Source organism: Coptis chinensis, chromosome 7 (genome assembly GCF_015680905.1).
Source record: "Coptis chinensis isolate HL-2020 chromosome 7, ASM1568090v1, whole genome shotgun sequence".
In the NCBI taxonomy this organism is placed as follows: Eukaryota; Viridiplantae; Streptophyta; class Magnoliopsida; order Ranunculales; family Ranunculaceae; genus Coptis; species Coptis chinensis.
Genome location: NC_141462.1, coordinates 73717862 through 73726636, shown reverse-complemented (window position 1 = coordinate 73726636; position 8775 = coordinate 73717862).

Sequence of the window (8775 nt, the reverse complement as noted above, 5' to 3'; positions counted from 1 at the left end):
GGTTATTGCCTCTGACGATTCTTCAGTATCTGATGCGGATAATGTAAGTCATATGTCTCGAGAAGCACTTCTTCAAAAGTTAAAGACTATCCATGAAAGCGTAATAATTACTACAAGCGTCATCTTAAACGACGCGGCCCACTCTTGTAGATGATGTTGTATCTGTCACACCACAACGTCACACACGCCAACGACATAATAGTATGTGGGATCGTTTAAGTGTGAGGATGAGATTCGCGATATTTGCAACAGCCATCAACGAAGTTAAGAGTAATGGGCTTACGAATTCCCGACCTCCTCCGTAGAAATCTCCACCCACTTGGTCACGTTCTCGGTAGGCAAGGTAATCGCTAATAATCGTCCCGTCGCACCCCACGATCCTACAAATTTTCGGCAAGTCCCAAGAATTGAATGGCGAAACGAGAATAATGATTGCACTCATGATCGGAACCATCGAAGATGGTGAAACACTTCAAAGAACGCGGTTCTTATCATTCGAACATTATCGTCGAAAGCCCAACGTACCATCCACAATTATCGACGACGCGAAACAATGAATCTTCGCCGTTTTCTTTCTCGTTATGTTCTTCTCTCATAGGCGTCATCATTGACTATGATCACGATCCAACAGAGATCTGGATCGATGACTCCTCAACGTGTCGGAGAAATGATTAAAAAGCTCTTCGGGACGGCGATCATTTTGAATCGACACTTGAAAATCTGGCGTTGAAGATGGTATTTTGGACAAATTTTTTCTCGCCCGTCAAAGGGCTACTCATAACAAAGACTTCAAACAACCGAGTTTGATCAATATGATGATGTCGAGGGTTGCCCTATGCTTCATGTGATTAATTTCACAAACAAACTGGTTTTATCGGAGGTGATGATGCTTTAAAATGTAAACTTTTCCCTTCTACATTAAAAGGGAAGCGTTGGTATGGTTTAGCGAATTATCTCCGCTCTCGTCGATTCAAGGACTTAACGAAAAGTTTTCAAAGCGTTTTCATCATAATCTCAAACGCCCAAATGGAGTCCGAAGTTCTTTTCAACATCAAGCAACAAGCGTGAGGAAACTCTCTCAGTAGTTTTATGTGGCGTTTCCGCCAAGTGCTGCGGTGAGATTTACGAACAATCCGATCTAATGGTGGTTTACGCTTTTAAAGAAGCTATCTTGTTTGATAAAGATGGGTTATATAACTCTCTTGTTAGGGATATTCCATCTTCCCCGACGCGTTATACCGGCCGAAGTTCAACAATTTATCAATGTTGAAGGCGACACGTTTTGCTCGAACTTTCGTGACAAAGATAATAAAGGAAAGGATTTCGGTGATCAGTGAAATAAATAGAAGAATCCGACTTTTGATCAACGGCAACCCGGTCGAAGCCTCTCGTATAAGAAAGAAGACTCCACGCGGCGGGACCAGGAAAGCCTTTTAACCGATTTTGAATTAACTCCGCTTAATACCAAATATCGCGGTAGTTTACGACAAAATCAAGGATAAGAGTCTACTCACTCCGCCATTTCCCTTTGCGACGACACTAAAACAACTTCGCGATAAATCGTTATGGTGCAAATTTCATAATGATTATGGTCATGAGGCGAGGAGAATTGTCTTTTTTTAAGGGAAGAATTGAAAAGCTTGCGAGAATGGGAAACTTGATCAATATAATGCGAAGAAAGTAACAACTCAAGCTTTAACTATCACGATCACAATGTCATTAAGGTTGGACATGTCATCATTGATTCATTGTCCAATACTCGAAAACCGCTTCGTCGTTCTAAAGTCAAATATCCGTCTAATTTATGCGAAGTTAACGGGATCAATTTCGTGGAAGGTTTTCGCGACGGAGACTATTGAAGATGAACCATTATGTTTCATCGACCAAGATCTAATGGGTGCATGTTCCTCATTATGATCTTTGTCGTGATAACTGGCATTATATCGATATGTATCGTGTACAACGATATAATAATCAACACTAGTAGTTCAGCTAGCGTCATGTTTTTCGGGTGTTATCGCGGTATTCCTTTTATTGATAACTTGGTCACCCACGAAAATCGCGCTATCGTTGGTTTTGATGGTACCGCTACTCATTTCGTTGGAAAGGTGTCTCTCCGGTCACTCTTTACGAGGAAGGAAGTCAATATTGATTTCTTATTGATGAATTGTAAATCCCCTTACAATGTCATCCTTGGTCGAGATGGATTCATTATATGGAAGCCTGTCGTCTCAACATATCATCAAGCCATCAAGTTCCCATTCAATAAAAAGTTTGTAAGTTGCGATCAACCGGCATCTCTAATTTGCCCGCGATAATGTTCTCGATGATTATAAGAAGTCGAAGTTGTTGGACAAACTATTTTGAGTTCCAATGCCGTCAAATAGTAATTACGACATCAGGGACCTTCGGTTTACTCTGCCAATAGAAATGTTGAAGGACCCCGACCGGTCGATCCACTTTTAGAAGTTCAAATTGGCCAACTCCCCTCAAGAGACTACTTTTATTTCAGCCGAACTTCGTAAGAGGAGACAACAAGAGCTTATTTTGTTATTGCGCGGAAGAATAATCATGTGTTTGCTTGGCGAATAGAGCAAATGCCTAGTATAGATCCTTCGCCGGTGGCTTGTCATAAACTTCGACATTGATCCTAATGCAAAACCGGTTCGACAAAAAGCCCGAAGGATGGCCCCGATAGAAAGATGAAAGTGAAAGACTAAATCGACCGTCTCTTGTCCATTAACTTTATAAGGCACGTGACTTATCCAACATGGATGTCAAATGTTGTCGCGGTGCCTAAAAAGAATGGCAAATTACGTGTTTGTATCGATTTCACAAATCTCAATAAGGCTTGTCGGTTCATCCATATCCATTGCCTCATTATATCTGAAATGGTCGATGCAACATCCGGTTTTCGGCGTTTGTCTTTTTGGATGCTTATTCGGTTATCATCGATTCCGTTATTCATTGAGGACTAAGAGTTCATTCATTCATTAGGACCAAGGCATTTTTATCGTTACCGGATAATGCCTTTCGGTCTGAAAAATGCTGGAGCCACATATCAAAAGCTAGTCAACACTATTTTTTCTGACATACTTGGAAAGACAATCGAAGCATACATCGACGACATGGTTGTCAAATCTACAGAAGCACCTGATCATCTTACAGATTTGCAAGCTGTTTTCGACAAACTCTCCAATTTCAACATCGTTTGAATCGGTTAAGTGTTCTTTCGGTTTATCATCCGGTAAATTCTTAGGATATATGATGACTAGACGCTGAATTGAAGCAAATCGGATCAGATTCGAAGCTATCCTTGAAATGCCTTCTCCGATGTCAAAGAAAGAAATTCAACGACTTACGGACGCTTTGGCTGCCCTAAATCGCTTTATCTCTCGGTATTACGATCGATGCGTCCTTTTTCCAAACATTGAAAGACGATCAATTTGACGGAGGACCGTGAACTTGCATTTCGTCATTTGAAAGCATACTTAGTCCAACCTCCGTTCTTGCCCGATCCTAAGGGCGGGTGACTATAGGTTCGTATTTAGCCGCCACTGATCATGCCGTAAGTGCCGTCTTATTTGTCAACGGTGGTGATGGTCGTCCTATATTCTTTGTTAGCAAGACTCTTACAACTGCTGAAACAAGATATTCTCGAGTGGAGAAAATTGCATTGGCTTTGGTTCATGCTGCCCGACGTCTTAAACCTTATTTCCAGGGACGAGTCGTCAAAGTTTATACGGAATATCCACTGCGAAAGCTTTTTCACAATGTCCATGAATCAAGTCGCCTCACAGAATGGGAAAGTTACCTTAGCGCTTTATAGCATTGTGTTTGAAACTTACCGAGAGAAAGGACAAGCTTTGGCTTCGCTTAATGGCTGATTTTCCAATTGAGGATATTCTTATGTCGACGCGATTACTAGGCGAAGAGAATGTCGCCGACAACACGCCATTACCTCTCGGGACGATGATTTGCCAAACTTATCAGATGTATTTGTTGATTGTTGGATTGTTTACACTGATGGTTCGCATAATAAGTATGGCTCCGGTATTGGGTGTGTAATCTTACAACCGAATGGAGAAAAAATTGAGAAGTCAGTCGTTTGGGTTTTGACGCTTCAAATAATGAGGCGAAAGCACGGTTGTCATTTTTGCGGCGTCTTCGCTCTTCACTTGGGGGCAACTAAACTACAATTATTCACAGATTCTAAGTTAGTCGCTAGCCAGTTTGGTGGATCGTATGCAGCTCGTGACGATAGAATGGCAGCTTATGTGGACTTAATTCATCGGATTGCTCGAAATTTTGATTCTATCGATTAATGCGGCGTCCAGCGTTATGGCGTCGCGACATCGCGGATTCTCTCGCTTATTTATCCGCGGCAGTTAAGTCAGATAAGCCTCGCCAGATTACCATTGAATTTCAAAAGGAACTGAGTATTGATCTGTCCATCGAGGATATGCGCGATATGTACATCACTCAGAGTTGTTTTTTCATCAAGACATTTTTCGATGAATCACGCGTTATGCCAATTTGATATCTCCTGTTTCGGGCATGGCGTGATCTTGATAATCAAGCTATCATTGTAGAGAAAACGCTTGATCCACAACTTATGCTATCAGATGACCACAATGATCCTGTCAATGATATTGTCTCGGTCCATACCGATGACGATCATGAAGCTGACAATGCTCCAGAGGTTCCTGATATAGAGCTAAGTTTTCCACTTACACCTTGTGACGAAGATGATTGGCGTCTTCCTTATATCACATATTTACATAATCACATCTTGCCTCCCGATCATAAAGTAGGTGATCGTGTCAAACGCGATGCTTGGAAATATTGTCTCATATCGACTTCGAACGGTCTGTTGCAACTTTATCACAAAGGCACAAGTCTTAACCCTATGCCGTTGTCTCGGCCATTTGAAGGTTTTCTCGATCTGGCGGAAATTCATTCAGGCCTATGTGGGAACCACTCGGGCGTAAGTCTCAAGCTCATAGAGCAATGACACAAGGATCTTGGTGGTCGTACATGCAAAAGGATGCTAAGAGTTTGTCCGAGAAGTGTGTTCCTTGTCGAAATATGCTAACATGGGAAATCTTCCAAAGAGCGAAACTTCATCCAATCTTGAGCCTTGGCGTTTGCAAAGTGGGGTCTTGACATCGTCGTCACACCCCAAATTCGACAGTAATTTGAAAACATTATTTGTCCCCGACTCTTGATTTCGAGGTGTGGACGACTCTCCACTCCCAAAACCCATAAACAGTTTTAAAATATGCGGATAATTAAAACCAATAAAATTTCAATTATACATAAGTCCTCTTCATTACAAAAATCCCAATTAAGATTAGGTTACAAATCTCTTTTCAATAACTCTTTAATTAAAATATACAAATGAGAATACAAAAACATTGTCTAGACTGAAAAGCTATATCACCTCGAGGAAAAACAAAACGTATCAGGAGATGTAACGCTTAATGCAAACCACAAGCAAAGCCGACCCAACCTTCTTCAATACTAAACTGTCAAAACTTATCAACTATGTTCATTGAATGAACACACCGATAAGCAAACATGCAAATCGATTGACGATTATAAACAATCTTTGGTATGAGTAGCCCTAAAATACAAATATACTTATACATATATATATACACAATCCACAAGGCAGTTAGTTCCTCCACCGAGGCGCCTTAACTTTCAACGACTAATATAACATACTCAAGTACAATAATTAAGGCAGGTAGTTCCTCCACTGAGGCGCCTTAACTTCTCACTAACCACACAACAAACTATACACATCATAAATAAGGCATGTAGTTCCTCCATCGAGGCGCCTTAGGTTCTAAGTAAACAAATAACCAACCAAACATATTACCATAATTAGATTATTTAAGGCTTTTCTTTGTGTGTCCCTAAAATCACGTCGTATCTATGTCTTACCTAGTTTCCACGGCTACCACAATCGCTACCCAACGAACATGTACATCCACATGCCTCCTTTACATAATGAGCCACTCCGGTGCGTAATCACCTGGCGGGGATGCGCGACAGGGTAAATCCTCACACGGAAGCCAAATCTATGTAAGCAGTGCCACTATTCGGCATAAAATATTGCGCATCATCGTTCTATTTTGCGAACGGAATAATCAAGCCACTATTAATTTACGCCCGTAGAGGGCGCCGAAGGCCATTCGGATTAAGCGAAACGCCGGAAGGGCGGCCGAAGGCGCCATTGATTATTGAAACGCCAGAAGGGCCAATCACATGAGTTGTGGTAGTCAGGTTCTAGGATTTTCGTTATGTAATTTATTCAGGTGTCATACATTAATGACTCATAAACATTCCACTATATCACGTACAGGTCAATTACCTTATTGCACTAATCCATAATATTTAGAAACATCTCAATTATATCTCATAACCACTTTCATTCTTTCACGTGCCAATATATTATTGCACTACACCACACTCCCGTGGGCAAATATTCACCGATACTATATTAGCATCTCACATATAAAATAATGGAGTGTATATACACTTCTCCAAGATATTGCATTAATATAACTATCCCAAAGATATTATATCATGTCACAATGCTTCAACGATCGTGATACATCTTTATTATAACGATTAGGAATATAATGTCTCCTAACATCTCAATATCGTCACGTCAAAAATACACAACATCAATGTCACATCTTTCTTAGATAATGACAACCAAATATATACTAGCTTCCACAAAGATTTTATTACTATATGTGTCCATATAACATACAACATAAAACGAAGACAATTAGCACAAATTAGGCGGTCCCGGTCAGTCCACAATCAAAGCCCAATATATATATGTTTTACACACTACTCACGTCAAATCTAAATTAGATAATGACCAACCAAGTTATATAATCTCGACAATATTTTATATAATCAAATATGTGAAAAACTAGAAAAGTCAACCTTCCACAGTCAACGGTCAAAGTCAAACGGTCAAATGTCAAAGTCAACGGTCGACGGTCAAAGCCAAAGTCAACACATCATGGTCAAAGTCAAAGTCAACACATCATGGTCAAAGTCAACACATCATGGTCAAAATCAAAGTCAACCCATCATGGTCAAAGTCAACACATCATGGTCAAAGCCAAAGTCAACCCATCATGGTCAAAGTCAACACATCATGGTCAAAATCAAAGTCAACCCATCATTGTCAAAGTCAACACATCATGGTCAACGTCAAAATCAACACGTCATGGTCGAAGTCAAACTGTCATTGTCAAAGTCAAACCGTCGTTTCCGTGTTCGACAGGTTCATGGTCCTAGCCATGGTTCATAGCTAAGGTCAAAGGTGCATGGCTCATGGGCTCATGACCAAGGTAATGGTTCGGACCCAACTGGCCAAGCCCAAACCTTAGAACCCGAAAGTCTAAACATTGGAAAACCCACATAGATCTATTTTAAGTCCAATGGGTGGTCCCAAGCAATATTAGAATCCGCCCAAAACTTTAAAATCGAACGGCCCAAAACACAACCGAAGTTCGGCCCAAAAATTAAAATGAAAACGGGTCCATAAATTTAAGCCAAATTGGTCCAAAACTTAATATAAACCGAGCCCAACAACTTAAAATAGAATCAGGGCCCAAACAAAACAAGCTAGGGCCCAAGAACTAAAAACAGTTCTTGAATGAAATAATTAACTTTTGGCCCAAAAGACCGAACTTCGGCCCAAGCCCAAGTTCGGTCATCTTCTCAACGGCGACCACCACCACTTTGAATTCCGGCCACCGCTCGTCCACCTCCATCATCCTAGCGGTTTTGACCCAAATCAAAATCCCTATAGCTTTAATGAAAGCTCCACCTCGATTTGCTAACTCCATCTCCTACCTCCAAACTAGATCTAGATAAAATTGGCCACCATTAAAGCTTGTTTCAAGCTTAAATCGACGACCAACCATCCCCACTACCACCAAACATCATCCCATCAACCCACCATACAAAACACGGTTTAAACAATTGTTAACAACGATAAACCCTAAGTCCGAAGAATGGCAAGAACGCCATTAACGCCTCAACCAAGCTTTGGCAGCCCGTTCGACGGCCATACTACACTACCCCACTTTAATCACCACTAACCAACATCACCACAAAACAGCCCAACCACGGTTCACCAACCGCCATTCTCGGCGTCCTTGAAGTTTCCGGTCCTAAAGTCGGAAGCATAAGCGGCTATAAGGCATATAACCAACGCGATTTGGTGCTACATCCCCCGACATCCGTGCGACACACACAAAGAGGAGCCGCCATTGACGCTCTCTTGAGTTCAACAGTTCAAAAGCAATAAATCCAATCACTTAACAAAAGATACCCTAACATTATCTAGTTTAAATCAATTCGACAATATCGCCGAATAACTACAACCGAACAAACCGAAAATGAATAGAAACAGTTGACAGTAGAATTTTGTCGGTATACCAGAAAAACTATAAATCCGGTGAAATAGCAACAATAGCTACTCACCTGTCTGAACAGCTCCTACGAATTCCTCCGAGTCCGAGCCGTCGCGCTCCACCCTCCAGAAATCCAGCTTTTTCCTCTGCCTCCATTTTCATTATTTTATTATTCTCTGAACCCTATTTTCTAGAAAAATGTGTTTATATACTTGGGTCCGAAACCCAAGCCCAACACCATTTCGGCCCAAAACCAGCCCACGATTATTCGAGTCCAATCCGGTGAATTTTGAAAATAAAGAATTTAATTAATTAATAAAATAGA